General features: G+C 39.7%; 1 pseudogene across 1 annotated transcript; it reads right to left on the bottom strand.

Annotated features, from left to right (window-relative positions):
* Positions 1 to 285: 285 nt before the first annotated feature.
* LOC113020823 (sterile alpha motif domain-containing protein 9-like) lies at positions 286 to 14784 on the bottom strand (annotated as a pseudogene). The gene is made up of 3 exons (XR_013908846.1): positions 14630 to 14784; positions 12103 to 12165; positions 286 to 5517 (listed from the first exon to the last, which is right to left on the bottom strand). The product of XR_013908846.1 is annotated as a sterile alpha motif domain-containing protein 9-like (transcript).
* Positions 14785 to 15276: the final 492 nt, after the last annotated feature.

The raw sequence follows: 15276 nt of genomic DNA, 5'->3' as shown, positions 1-15276 counted from the left end.
CCCATTCTGATTTCCTTCAGGACCCACATTTTTTCTAAGATAGTTAACTCAAAGGTGCACAGTTCTTCATGTTACTTTTGCATTTATGCATCATGCAATAGACAAAACTTCTCACATACTTCATGAATTATCAGTCCCACACCCTCTGATGTAATGGAAGTTCATCTTCCAGTTAAGTCTGCATTAAAAGCTGACAGTTGTTCCGATGTTAAATCATAATTTTATTTTAAGCTGGAGTGGAGATATCAAATTGAGAAGAAATGTCAAAGAATCAACAACAGAAAATCATAAATGGAAAGAGTTTAATGTATTCATTTTTTCTCTTTTTCCTTTACATATTTTAAGAACACTTATAATGTAAAATGGAACACAATTTGACAACCATTGATATTGCTATGCATTCTGAATGGTTGCACGTAGGTTTGCTTACATAAACATGTATAAGACAGCTTGTAAAATCAGTGTACAAATGGTCAGCCAAGTATAAACTTCAGTCCTTCTAAACTAGAAGTACAAACAGGAAAAAAGAGGAATTCAAAAACAACCAGAACCCTAAAAAATTACATTTAACAAGCTAAGAATACATTTGTATTAATTTGTAAATTCAGAGTAAATATATAATTTTTTTTCCTTTATATAGTACACTTAAAAAGAACAATTTTAAGCTGAAAGGACCCCAAAGTGCTTTCTAGGTGAGGCCAATATTATAACAAAGCAAGTTCAGTTGTATTTTTAAGAACCTTAAATACCTTCACGAATATAATCATGTTTTAAGTTTTGTTTTTTGACCAACTGACTAACAGTCTAAAGCTTGTGGGTTTTTCAGTCATCATCCACAATCTTTTCTTTCCCTTTGGAGTAAGCTGGATTCTAGGCCCACACTTCAGCAAGTTGACAACCAACTACTCTTTCACAAGGATGTTGCAGGCAACAGGGCCTCTAAAGGTGAACCCCAGGTAGAAGGTGATGTTTTCATTACTATGAGGCACTGAAGGTGCATTAACAGGCCTGATATTGAACTTCTTTTTCTTAGGACCTTCAAGATAAACCACACGATCTTCAGTCCACCCAGAAACCCGCTTCAGCATTGTGGCAATCTCTGGCATCTTCCATGCCTCACCACTAAACCACTTCATGCGTTTCTCAGTGACTGAGAACCACTTGGTGATTCTTTCAAACTTTTTCTTGTGAACAAACTTGTCCAATCCACTCCCATTGCCCAGAAAAAAATGGCTATAAATCCTTCTCTTCCGCTGAGGAATGTCTTTCATCTTGCTCCAGTAACCCTTTTCAAGGTGTTCGACTGCTGATTGTACAATTTCATATTTGGTTTCTTTCTCGTGCTCTGTGTCGTCATCCTCTGGCCAGAATAGCAATGTAAGCAAGAACAGGGCACTTGGCAAACATTTCCTTTTATCAGATGGAAACTGACAACAAAGTGCTTGTAGATCTTTCAAATGAGCAACCTTGTGAGTTTGCGGTGACAGGCAGTTCAGAGAAATATGGGCCACAATGTAATTAACAATGTCCCTTTGACTGAATTTGGCTTTTAATGGATTACTGGGGTAGAAAGAAATTATATGCTCTCTAAGTTTTACTGCATCCCTCTGATCAGTTAGCTTGGAAAGGATGGATGTTATATTGCCGCCACCAAGATGATAGATGATCATGCGTTTTTGGAAAGGAGTGAGGTTGGATGCTGTAGGACTGCAGTAGAAAAAGCTTCACTGAAGCACTTGCCATACTCAGAGGATTTTATTGCCAACCACTTCAATGGATGACGTATCTTCCCCTCAGGGCCTTCAGGCGTCTCTTCTTCATCTGAATCAATGTCTGTCTGGAAATAACTCCGGTCCTCTGAGATCCTTTCCAAAGTGTCTTCCATTGTCTGGCACAGTTTTTTCAAATGGTCATGAAATGGTTCCCAAGCATCTTTAACTTCCACTGGGATGTAATCTGATGTTAGGTACTTCATACACTCTGAGTGACCATTGGATCTGTTTGCAAATACTTGCAATGAAAAGATCAGTTTGAGAAGGCCCAGCCCAACCTCAACTTCAGCATAAAACCCTGAAGTGTTGACATGTTGCATCTCAGCATCAGCTGCTCTCTGACATTCTTGAAAACACTCAAGTGCTTTCAGTGCAGTTTCCACAGCATCTGCTGTGTTTTGCGCCGTCTTTGGTACATTTTCAATTGCTTTACATTTTGCTTGAAACCATTTCTTATATACCTGTCCCTTTGTGTCAAGTATATAAGAGTTGTTGGGCAGCTGTTTAGCTGCTGTCTCTGCCCAGTGTTTAGCCTCATAAAACTTTTCATAAGTATAATGAAGACGAGCAAGTTGTTGTGCAAAGAATGGATCATTATGGAACCGCTCGAATGCTTCCTTGAGCAACTCAATTGCTTTGTCCGGGCTTTTCTCATTTTCACACACATGCTCAATGAAAGGAGAGAAAAAGCTATCATATTTATCTCCTTTGCTTATCCTGGATCTCCGAATGAAAAGTTGTCTCAAAATTGTGAGATACTCATCCCTTCCAAATCTGTGCTCAAAGAGCACATCCTCGTGGAGCAAATCCATCGCCAAACTGCTTTGAGTTTGTTGGGGTTCCAGAAGTTGTTGAAGAATTTCTTTTGCAACAAGTGGGTGGATGATTCTGATTGATTCAATGTGCGTCTTGTCATCTCGAAGGTGCAAGAAGACTAGCTTAGCCTGATCACTTGGAGATCTCTCAAACTCGTAGTGGCGAAACCTCTCCAAGTGGATCGTTAAGGCAAGCAAAGCTTCACAGTGCGATTGAGAGATGAAAGAGTTTTGAACATATGTGTTCAGCAATGCTACATAGTGAATGAGTCGAGTGACAACAGAGTGACGGTCAATGTCTTGGAGCAGATGTTTCACAAACTGATGAACGTAAACCTCACTGAATCCTTCACTCATCAAAACAAATGTCAGAATGAATTGAGGTTCATATCTTTCCTCGAGTGCCTGCCGTTTTCCAGAAAACGTTCTCTTCTCTTGATCAGATAGTTTATGAGTGACAGACACATTCTGTAAAGGAGACTCCTTGCATTTTTTCTCTGGATCATGGGAGCGTCTGCAGCTCAACAAAATGAAACATAGAGTACCATACTGGATTTGTTTTTCGTTTATGGCACCCTCTAGTTCATACCTGAGCTCATCTAGATATTCCTTGTCTGAGTCTTCAGTGAGGAGCAGCACAGGAAGACATCTCTGTGGATCCTTTTCTTCATATTCTCTTAGTTCAACTGCATGTTGTGCAACAACAGAAACTGGATATGAGGGCTTCACAACTGCACACCTTAGACTTTTTCTGTTGTTCCACAGCACTTGTCTTGCCACAGTGCTTCCACCACTTCCTGGGTGATGGTAGATGTTTATGATATTCACTGGAGTCTGGTCTGCATTATATTTCAAGGCATCGTTGAGAAGTTTGGAAGTATTGTGATAAGCATCTCTTTCAATGACCTCTCCAGCATATTTGTTCTCAGCAAGCCAGAAATTCAACCAGGTCACTCTCCCACCATGGTAGAACTGGCGCTCAATGTTTTCTTTTTCCTCATTGATGAATTCTTTGCATGTTTCATCACAATGATTGACCGTCAGAATCTCCAGCGAGTACATCTGTTCCTCTACTTGTGTTTCAAGACGACATGTTCCTCCCACAAAGACCGGCAAGTGTTTGGTGAAACACACTTTCATAGGTTGTATATGTTGCAGAGTTGCATTAATGTGGCTCATTTTCATTCCAACAACACTGGAATTGTCTACAGCTTCTTTCTCACATGAATGCTCTGCAAAGCTTTGCCACTTATGGAAGTTTTCCTCTGATTCACAGATGCAGATGATGTCTTCATGGCCTTCCATGTCTGTGAAAAACTCATAGAAGGTGTGCAAGAGTGGTTTGTCAACTGGTGACGTTAATAGGAATATGACCTGGAATGTACCTTTTGGCAAAATCTGGTTACAGATCAAAGACACAGATTTTTTAAATTGAATCATTTTTGTCTTGATCCAAGTCATTTCGTCACATGAAGTTTCATTTCCTTTGAAGTCAGTGCGGCCATTGCAAAAGATCCAACTAGTTTGATCAAATAAATGCAGATGGTTTGTGAATTCTTTGATGCTTGTGCCAGTGGATATTCTGTAGCTTTGCAAAAAATGCATGTTTGCAGCACGGTACTCAAGGTATCTACTGCAAAGACCTGATATCTTTGAGTCTGGGTCAAAGTCGAACACGCAGAAAATATTCATGTTAATCAGCCAGTCAATGTTACAAAGGTCATCAGGTTTGAATTTGTTTGTTACGAGTATGAACCATTTTTCCTTTTCAATGAATTTCTTACCACTGGTCATCAGCATGGTGAGTTTCCTTCCAAGGTCTTGACACACTTCTGGAGCAATAAGGAAATGATTTTTTTCTGCTTCTTCTCTTTGAGCATCACGATCTTTGACTCTTTGGTAAAAGTCACTTAGGTCCTTGTCACTCACTGGCTCCGTTTTTGAACCCACTCTTCGCAAAATCATCTCTTTCTCAAACTCTACTTTGTTTGTTGATTCTTTGAAGTTTGGCAGACGGACTGCATACACTTTGTTCTTGACAATACTTATTAATGGCACAATGTCAACCTCTACCACATATCGCTTTTCTGTACTTTGTCGATCTATAACCTCAATGAACCTTGGCGGTCGCACACACTGGCGTATGTGCTCTTTGTCAGAGTTGAAACTCCTTTCAATGTCGTCCAAAGCATCGACATAAATATCCGTGTCTGTTACAGGGATACCAGTTATCTCACCGTGCACATATTCTCCATCCTCCTTGCTGTCCATCACACCAAAGTGTATTGTGCCATTTGATCTGATGTTCATACAACCAGCTGCAAATTTAAGAACCTCTTTGGCAAACTTAGCTTGGAGTCTTGTGCGATCCAATGTAGCAGCTACAGCAAAAGACTTGAATTCGTGGCATGGCGATATCAGATTAAAATCACCTGATTCAGGCTGCAGGATGCTTTTTTTCACATATAAAAAATCAATCCCTTCTTGATCAAATGGCCTTGGTTTACAGTCTTCCTTTGAGATTAACACACATTGTTCCTGAGAAGCGTGGTTCTCCTCAAAGACATCTTGTTCTGTCTCTGTAGTTTGTGCTGGAGGACCATCACTTACTGTTGAAAGAGACTGAACCAATTTCTGACTCCTCTTTTCCTCAAACTCAGTTCTTTTGGAACCAGTAGTTTTTTTCTTTTCTTGACATTTTTGCTGGGAGTTGATAAGCTCATCTCTTCTCTTAATAATCAAATGAGCAGGCCCTGACTTCATGTAGATTTTTGTTTTTAGAAAGTCCTCATTTAGTGCAAGTAGGATTTGTCCATTTACTTCTTCTTCATGGAGCTTTTCTATGTACTGTTCCTTCACTCCAATTGATCTTAGCCAGGTGCTTACTTCAGATTCAGTCCAATTCTTGGGTGACTGCTGAGGTGTGTCAGCTGTGAAAGGACAAAAAAGCAAAACAAAACATGAATTACCCTATGCATAAAAACATCAGTTAAATAAATAATATGTGTGACAATAACTTTTTTATTTAAGACAAAAACTGACAATATATTATACCGCTTCTTTATTTTGAAATTCCTTGTATATTAAAAAAAAAAATTTCGCCGTTCCGCCTAATCGCATTATGTATGTGGCGAGAGTCAAGCTGCATACATAGTTCACCAGAGCAGAACTCATATTCTTTTACATACTATGGAGGCATTTTTTAATTTCTCTGCAGCTCCAGACTGAAGATATCAAGGATCTATGTTTTATCATCTGAGAAGGAGTCCCCTTCACCAAAGAAGCAAAAACATAAAGGAAAGGGAATGTCATCTGGATAAAATGTCGCCTCAAGCCTCATATCCTGACCTTAAATTGGGGCTCTAACACATGGAAATGCTTGATGACATCCGTAACCCCTTTTCTCTAAAAACCAAGTGAGATATCTCACTGTGGGAAGTGCCCTCTGGCGTGACCAATCATGGAAGCTCTACTACCACAATGTCTCTCGAAGACGAACCAACAATTTCGAGGACACGGGGTCCACAGACATCCTTTTATAATAGCCCCTGTGCCATAGATGTGACATAGGCTTCATTCTATGAGAGGTAGCCCAGGACACAAAGAATTGGTTGCTTTTCCTAAACCCCTGAGTCCTGTTTAGCTAAATGCATAATGCGCAGACAGGACAAAGTGAATTAAGCCGCCTCTGGCTCTCATCAGCAAATGGCCGGTGGATGAAAAGCTGATAGCTCCAATGGTAGACTCCCTAACCTTAGACACAAAGGTAGGCTTAGGGCACAGAGCCACCTTTCTATAATTTGGGAAAAACTGCAGACAGGAACTGTGCATAGAGGTTCGCCTGGCCAAACCTCTATGCACAGCTGGTGCACGATTTCTGTATTGAGTGTCCATTCTCCATAAAGAAGATCTGGAGAGCAGATCTGCAGCAGTTTTCAGTGCCTACCAGCCCAGTTAAATACAAGCTCTTAATGAGACCAGCTTTCTGTTGCGAAACAGAGCAACCATTTGACCTGCTTCCACACACCAAGTGTGTGGAAGCAGGTCAAATGGTTGCTCTGAACTGCTTCAACACACCTGGTGAAAACCCTTGGGGAAAGGGCCGATCCCAAATGGAGGGTTTGATATTTGTAGGCTATGCCCTGGAAGACAAACCTTAGGAATTTCCTGTGTGCTGGACTAAAGCTTATGTGGAAATCATTCTGTAGATGTGAACCAGTCACTCCATCAAATAGATCAAAACAGCACAATTTGTGTTAACATTCTAAATTTGTAGTTTCTGAGATGAGAATTGAGGGAGCGTAAATCCAGAATGGGACAGAATGAGGAAATATCTGGAATAAAAGTCTAGATTAATTTCCTCTTATTGCCCCTCGGCTAAAGAGAGAGGAGATTTTGCTCTCTAAAGCCTTTGTGGCTTCCCCTGTAGCAACTGAACCCACGCCACTGAAAGTGGGTAGTTTTGTTGCAAACTGTAGTCTGTAATCCCTGGCAACAGTTGTTAACACCCATGGATTGACTGCACATGTATCTCTGGCAGCTAATGGACCTGGGGGATGTCTCAGGTGACAGACTGACCTCCACTTTCAGATTTTTTTTGTAAACACCCTTGACTCTATGCCTGGCTGTGGCTGTGGTAGTGGGGTTTTTATTTATTTTTTTATCACCCATAGAGGTCCAGAAAATAAGATCAGTGACGATACATATCTCCACCCAAACTGTAGGAGTACCTTTATCCAGCAGGTGGCCCAAGTCCTGAAACAGCTCAGCCTAGTAGGCTGAGAGCAGGGGGAAGCAGTTTGAAGATGACTTTGAAGATGATGGAGAGGGGACAGCAGCACTAATACAGAACTGTCAGATTAGCATCTATAGGAATGTCTATAGACACTATATCTTCATTGTGCATTCATATTCTGCTTGTAAATAAAGATATCTAACTATGTCACACATGGCTCAAGCCTTTTTAGATGTTTTTTTTGGGGCGACCGTGGCTCAGGGGGTTGGGAAGCGTATCTGTAACCGGAAGGTCGCCGATTCGATCCCCGGGCTCTCTGTCCTGGTCGTTGTGTCCTTGGGCAAGACACTTTACCCTACCGCCTACTGGTGTTGGCCAGAGGGGCCGATGGCGCGATATGGCAGCCTCGCTTCTGTCAGTCTGCCCCAGGGCAGCTGTGGCTACAACCATAGCTTGCCTCCACCAGTGTGTGAAGGTGAGAGTGAATGAATAGTGGCATTGTAAAGCGCTTTGGGTGCCTTGAAAAGCGCTATATAAATCCAATCCATTATTATTATTATTATTACTACTAATATTTGAATACACTTTGTGGAAAAAAAAAAAGACGCAAGCCTGTGATTCTGAGCTTACAAACAACTGATCTTTTTTTCCCCTCACAGGACAGCCACTGCAAATATATGCTTTACAGAAGCATGTACTTTAAAGAGGATATAAGTAAATAGCATGCGTATTTAAAATTAGCTCAGTCTTAAAAATATGCAGCAATGATATTAATCAATTTAACACTGATAGGGAACATTTTTCTACAGATATATTATTTTTACTTTTGAAACTTTATGTACAATTTTCTAATAATACCTTTATGTGTATTGAGGTGTTTTCATAGTATTTTATTGCTGCTTGAAAATTCCCCCACAACTTGTCATTTTCAGCTAATAATAAATCCTACTATATTAGCAATACTTTATTATTAATAATAATAATAATAATAATAATAATAATGAATACCTACTATATTTTTAGTAATATAGTAGGTATTTATTCAACTAAAGAAGCTGTAACATTTAAAAGTTCTTAAGCCAGGAAGAAGGACAATATGGTGAAGATGTGAAGATGTCCATGTAAAGTGCATACATCTAAATATGTTTTAATCTGACTTAATTTTGTCATGTTAAGTTGGTGTAGTAGAGCAGTGGTACCGGTCGTTTGGTACCGGGCCCCGAGAGTTGAGGCTCAGGTGTGAAATTTATGGTTTTCAGGGTTTTTCAGAGTTTTTATTGTTAACTTGGTTTCCCTGGGTCTTTTCCCGTGTTGTAGTAGTGTGTCTTATTTTGAAAGAAATGTTTACGCGTTACCATAGCAACCAGAGAGCATGTTGTATTTATCCGCGACACCTTAAAGGCCGTCGGTGAAAATATTGTCTGCCATTAAACCGGTCCGTGGCGCAAAAAGGGTTGGGGACCGCTGTAGTAGAGGATGATGTTTGTACTAAAGCAGTTACCATAGCTCAGATTTAGCAAATAGTCATTTTCAGCTGTCTGGTTATTATACACTGATGATAAAGCCAGTTAAACATGGAATGTTTAAAACAACAAAATACAATTAGTCTACAGAAACCTAAAAGTATCATGTAAGAAAAAAAAAAAAGGGATCTCATAAAAACAAACTTCACTCACCCATGATTTCCTTTCTTGTTTTGTCACACATCAGTATTGGTTTTTACTTATCATCACATTCCATCTGTCAAAAAGAAAAATCGTCACATTAAGTCCTGTATTATTTTTGCTGGGTCATTTATGTTGTCAAATTTTATCATTAACTTTTGAAACTGGAACTGACTATAACTTTAGTAAATTTTATCTTTCCTGATAGAGTTATTGTACCAAATGTCTCCTGAATCCAATGCGAAATACTGTCAGATTTTACATTAGAATTTACACATTAAAAATATTCAAGAACAGAGCTTACTGATATAGGATCTTTAAGGCAGAATACTAGAGAAAAAAAACTCACGCAGTGTTGTGTAATTTATTATTAGACACTAATGTATAGTATAAGGTGCATGTTAACCTTCATCTGATGAACATATTTTGCATTCATGGACTACCAAAGGTAATTAATGTCGTCTAAGAAAACAGACTATTATTATTTTTGCTACTTTTTGTTTCTTTACATATTTTGTCAACCAAAAATCTGTACTAGTTTTCATGAGTTTACATTTGCATTTTAATGATGAACTAATCTGGGTCATTTAGACTCCAATATAAAATAACTGAAATAAAAACACAACCAGGCAGCCCAGAGTCAAAATCTATCCAGTGTGCTGGGTCTACCCAGAGGCCTTCTCACAGTGGAACATTCCTGACAGACGGAAGGGGTTCGGACGTCCCTTCAACTGGCTCTTTCCAATAAAGAGGAGCAGCAGCTATACTCTGAGCCTTTCCCGAATGACCAAGCTCCTCGTCCTATCTCTAAGCTAACTGCTGTCGCTTTTGTCTGCAGTCTCATTCTTTCAATCACTATCCACAACTCATGATCATTGGTAAGGGTAGGAATGTAGATGGACTGTAAATCGACTGTTTCCCGCTCGCACTTCACCACCGCAAACCAGTACAGTGTTGCTACTGATGCTGCACTAGTCTGTCTGCCAGTTACCCAGCTCTCCCCTCAGCCTCCCCTCACTGGTAAACAAGACCTTAAGAAACTCTGCTTGGGGCAGCAACTCATTCGCAACGCACACTTCGCCCTTTTCCCAACTAAGAGCAATGGCTGCAGATTTGGGGCTGTCGATTCTGTTCACAAACACTTCACACTCAGGTGACACTGTGACCACTAATCTCTCCAACCTCTACTTCCTGTCTGCGCCTAGAAATTTTCAGTTCATTTTAATTCTATTCTACTGAAATAGCATCAAAATCACACCAACAATGGTTAACTAAGAGGCACAGAGAGTGGAGTGTTGAAGGTAAATTGCTACGCACCATCTGATATCCTCTGATATCCTCGTGTCGGTGTTGTTCCCACATCATCATAATAAATGTTGTGTCAAGTTTCAACATTGCAAGTGACCAATCACATTGTTGTGATGTCATACTTTTGCGACTTTGGAAAAAAAACGCCTTAAAAAAAAAAAAAAGAATCTACTTAACGTGCGTAGTGATGGGATTTCCGGCTCTTTTGGCTCGACTCACTAAAAATAGCCGGCTCTTTTGGCTCCCAACGGGCTCTTCAAGTTGTTTTGTTGCTTTAATTTATTTATTATTAACAACAATATAAAATTGTGCACAAAATGAATTCCTAATGTAAAAAACAACTCTGGTTTTATTTATATGTGTTTATATATAAATATATATTGGAGTTTGTACCTGTTTTGAAGTTTGTACGTGCTTTGTCTGTAGGTGCCACCGTAAATATACTTTTATTTATTCACTCCACATGAAATGTAATAAATAAATCATATAATACAAAACCCAACTATTTACATTTTAAACTTTTAACTATTTAAATTTTCAGCTTTTTCCTTTTAAACAAATTTAAAGTGAAACAACACAAAACACTGCAAACCACAACACAATTAAATATAAATTAATATATGAAGACAAAAAGAACATGCATATTCTCTGTCATATGGGCCTGCAGGAATAAACTTTCTGAATCCTTTATCATCCGCAACTGAAAATAGTTGTGGATGATTATTATACCTTTCTAATGTGACGTTGTTGTCTCTGGCTCTCTTTCTCTCTCTTTCCCTCCCGCTCTGTTCCTGTGCTACTGCGAGTGCAACTACCGCCCCTCCCTCCTCTCCGTTTTCAAAAATACCCGTGTACGTAGCCTCAGTCTCTGACTGGAAGCGCTAATTCGTCATTCGGCTTTTGTCAGACTAAAGTAACTGTTAAAACTGTTTGAAAAGCTCAGCTATACAACAAGGAGAGATTGAGAATTTCCTTTTAGTTCTCAGTTTATTTGATATTGACAAAAGTTAGTCAGTTTTGTCTGTTCTTCTGTAAAACAAACTAAGATTTATTTTTAGAATTAATATTTTGTTTCTAAGTGGAATTGACAATTTAGTCTGTTTCGTTTGTTCTATTTTGAAACTTAAACGCTTTAGCGGCTGCCTTTTGTGTAGTTTGCAATATTTGCCTTTATTTATCTGAAAAAGTCTCATGTTCCTTAAGTACATCTACCCTGTTGAACTTATTATGGGAAATAAATATTTAAATAAAAACAAGCTGCTGATTATTTCACATTTTACTTGTGAGCAACGGCACATTTAAATCTTACAAATATAGTTATTTGGCTTATATCGTGATAGATATCGTTATCGCCTGAAATGAAAAAAACATATCGTGATATGAAAAAATCTCATATCGCCCAGCTCTACTGGTAACAACTGTAAAGTAGGGAGGAATGTTCTCACGCAGGACAAGATCCCTGACTGGAGGTCAAAGACCATTGCCATGTGGAAGGACCACGAGAGGAACAAATCAGGGAGCACTGAATCTGAACCATGGCATTTCCCCATCAGTAGCCAATCACAAATATTTCGTGTTTTCATACGTCTAATATATGCTTTGAATTGTACTTCACTTCTCTGTGTGCAGACTGCCTGACATAGAAAAGTCCACAGCTGTGCGGCCTGAATCTTTAACTGCCCGGTAATAAATGATAATGCAATTTCATGAATACAATATTTCATATCATTTCACTTTTTATCTGAAAAATGTTACAGCCTTTGAAATTAACATGTTCTAGTACACCTCACGCTCCCCTTTCGACTTACCATCGTTTGCTGCAGGTATCGCTTCCATGTTAAATAGGATGGCTGCCGTCAGCCTTCAGCAATCTGTAAAATTAAACCAGTCAGGTGTTAGACTAAGTAAACAGTTAATCTGCATATTTTAATACAATTTAGTGCAGGGGAATAGTGCAGTTTGTTTTTGCTGTGTAAAACAAACGGCGGTCGATGGAGCAGTTAAAAAGTTCCCTTTTCTTCATTATTGAGTTTGTTGATCAGGTGCTTTGATGAAGGATATCCACAGAGCAAATTCCTGCTACCTTTTCCCCAGAAAAGGTGTTAACGGTGATTACAGGAACAGCGCTGCTGTTTTGAACGCTAGAAGCACATTTTCTTTCACTCTGAGCTCACTGCTTCGGTAACGGCTCCGTCTCTTTGCTCCTTGTGTTGTGTAAACAGACTCTGCCTCCACGTTAGTGTGCTGCCGTCATCATCACTGCTGCTGTTGTGGCATCTTTTTTCTGTTTAAAAACTGGGGCTGTGTGGGCTTAACGTGATCACGCGTTTTTATTCATAACCTGCTCCCAAATAATGCATTTGTATTGCAGGTCTGTTTTTAGTCGTAAACAGTGGCGGTCCTAGCCTCCCCCACCCACCCACACCCAAAACATATTAAGGATTGTAAATTAACATAAAACTGTTGTCGGAGCCATACCGAATTTCACCAGAGAAACACACACACACACACACACACACACACACACACACACACACACACACACACACACACACACACACACACGAAGAGAGAGAGAGTATGCATTACATGCAAACGGCTACTAAACCGCCATCATAATTCGTCATACAATGAGAACAGGACAACAATTGACAATGACTAATTAATATTAAAATCTGTAACCTAATATATTTTTTGGAGTTTAGTCTGTTACTGTTACTATTTTTACCATTTCTTCTTGGAGCAACTGTAACCCACATAATTTTCTTTAGGGATTAATAAAGTATTCTGATTCTGATTGTTTCAGGATGACCTGCCATTATCCAATGACACATCTGCTTACCTGTATCTTTTTCTCGTTTCTCCTCTTCTTTTCTATTTTTTCTAAACTGAGCACCTGATGGCTTTGAACTTTTCTTGTCCATCTTCCATTGGTTTTAATTTTGCACTCCAGTATGACCATAAATCCACCAACCCGAGGATCACCACAACAACCTAACAGACCTACACCTTAGTTCACAGATTCACTTTGTCTAAGGTGTATTTCTGGGATTTCACACAACCCAGGATTCAAATCATGAATACATGATGGGCTTGGATTTACATCATTATGAATGAAATGTGCTCTATTTGGAAGCAGCCGGCCCCCCTCCCCTTTCGGCAGGTTGTGTGTGAGACTTTAAATCATCAAACTGTAAATTATAAATTGTTACTGATCCCTTTACCCCTGGTCCTAAAGTGTATATTTATTTTCTTACTCTTCTTATATTTATTGTTTGTTTACTTGCACTGCTGTAACTGGAGCCTTGTCTCTCTATATACTGGACTGTATGTAGCGGAGATGACAATAAAGTTTACTTTGACTTCAGCAGCAAGCAGGCGCACCGAGGGCTGTCGCGCTTACTTTTCACGTTTCGAAAAAACATCGGTGCAAATTATAAATCTGTGTCATAATGTCTGGTGTTTTCGTGTTTGTTGTTTGCTTTTATTTTTGTTTTATTCTGCGAGCTGGTTATTAGATGCTGCTCCAGCCAGAGAATCCTCCGCCGCCCCGCCCTCTCCACACTGTGCCGCAAGCAGCAGGCGCACCTCGCTAACTAGTGATGGGATTTCCGGCTCTTTTTAGAGAGCCGGCTCTTTCGGTTCGACTCACTAAAAAGAGCCGGCTCTTCAGGTTGTTTGTTGCTTTAATTAATTTATTATTAACAATAATATAAAATTATGCACAAAAGGAATTACTAACGTAAAAAAAAAGTGGTTTTATTTATATACGTTTATATATAAATATATGCAGTGGCCCCTAGAGACAAAACAAGTACAAACTCCAAAACACATTTCTAGCATGAACTGAACTTCCAAAGCAGAGCTACTAGATCACTTAAATTACACAATTGAAAGCATGTGTGTATTGTTTGTGTATTTATACACAGGCACTCATATATATTCAAATAATTTTAAAAAAGCAAAAAAAAAGAGAGAGGGTGAGAGAAGGAAAAAAGAAAAACCCACGTGACGGTCGCGATAAGGACCCGGCTCTAAGAGCCATTTCGTTCGCGAACGACCCATCGCAAACGGAGGGCGCCCTTGCTCCCAGCAAATGGGCGATAGAAAACCGATCGGTGCCAAGGCCATTCCCAGTACGCGCTGGCTGATGTCGGGGCAGCGTAAGTACGAGCAATTTTTTTTATCCGCCCCCCACCACGATGCCGCCCCGGGCAACCACCATGAGCCTACAAGACATTTCAATATTCCACATTTTCATCCCCATTGCATGACGTGGCGTGGTTTCATACTACATACACAAACACACAAAACATGGCAAGGCAATTATCCTACCTTGGCGAAGTACCGACAGTCTTTTCTCTGCTCCAGAATGCAGGCTTATAGAGGAACAAAGAAAGCAGTGCCGCCTGTGTGCGATGTGTTGTTTGCACGGTGTGCTGCCCGATCCGTACCGGAAACCTGATCAGTACCCCGCATGCGCAAATCTTACGTCACTTCCTTTCTTTGCCAACATTGCGACATTCAATATATTTGAATGATACGTGTGGTTTTTTTTTAAAACTTTATTTAATAAACAATGAGTATACAACATACGAACAGATGAAGTATACAAAACTATTTGAATGATACGTGTCACTACCCGATCCGTACCGGGGGGCCGAGCAAGATGGCGGCGTGATGAGGAGTGTCTTTTCGAGCTCTCAGCACTAGAAAGATATAAAGCATTTTTACAACGCTTATTTGACGTCTTTGTAACTTTCAAGACTTTTTTGAAGATCAACACACTAAACCTGCTAAACCTGAAACCAAATTCTGCAACAACAACATGTCGAAATCTGCTCAGAAAAGGCTGAGTAACTCGGGCAAACCACATGCAACTAGCATGCTAGCTAGCGACCATAGCTACATAAGAGAAATGGAGTGTCAGCAGATGGTTGAAGAAGAATTTCCACCCCTACCAGTTACGCCTTCCAAGCCTC

Source organism: Astatotilapia calliptera, chromosome 4 (genome assembly GCF_964374335.1).
Source record: "Astatotilapia calliptera chromosome 4, fAstCal68.1, whole genome shotgun sequence".
Taxonomy (NCBI): domain Eukaryota; kingdom Metazoa; phylum Chordata; class Actinopteri; order Cichliformes; family Cichlidae; genus Astatotilapia; species Astatotilapia calliptera.
Note: the sequence above shows the minus strand (reverse complement) of the source record. Positions and strands in the feature narration are given on the sequence as shown.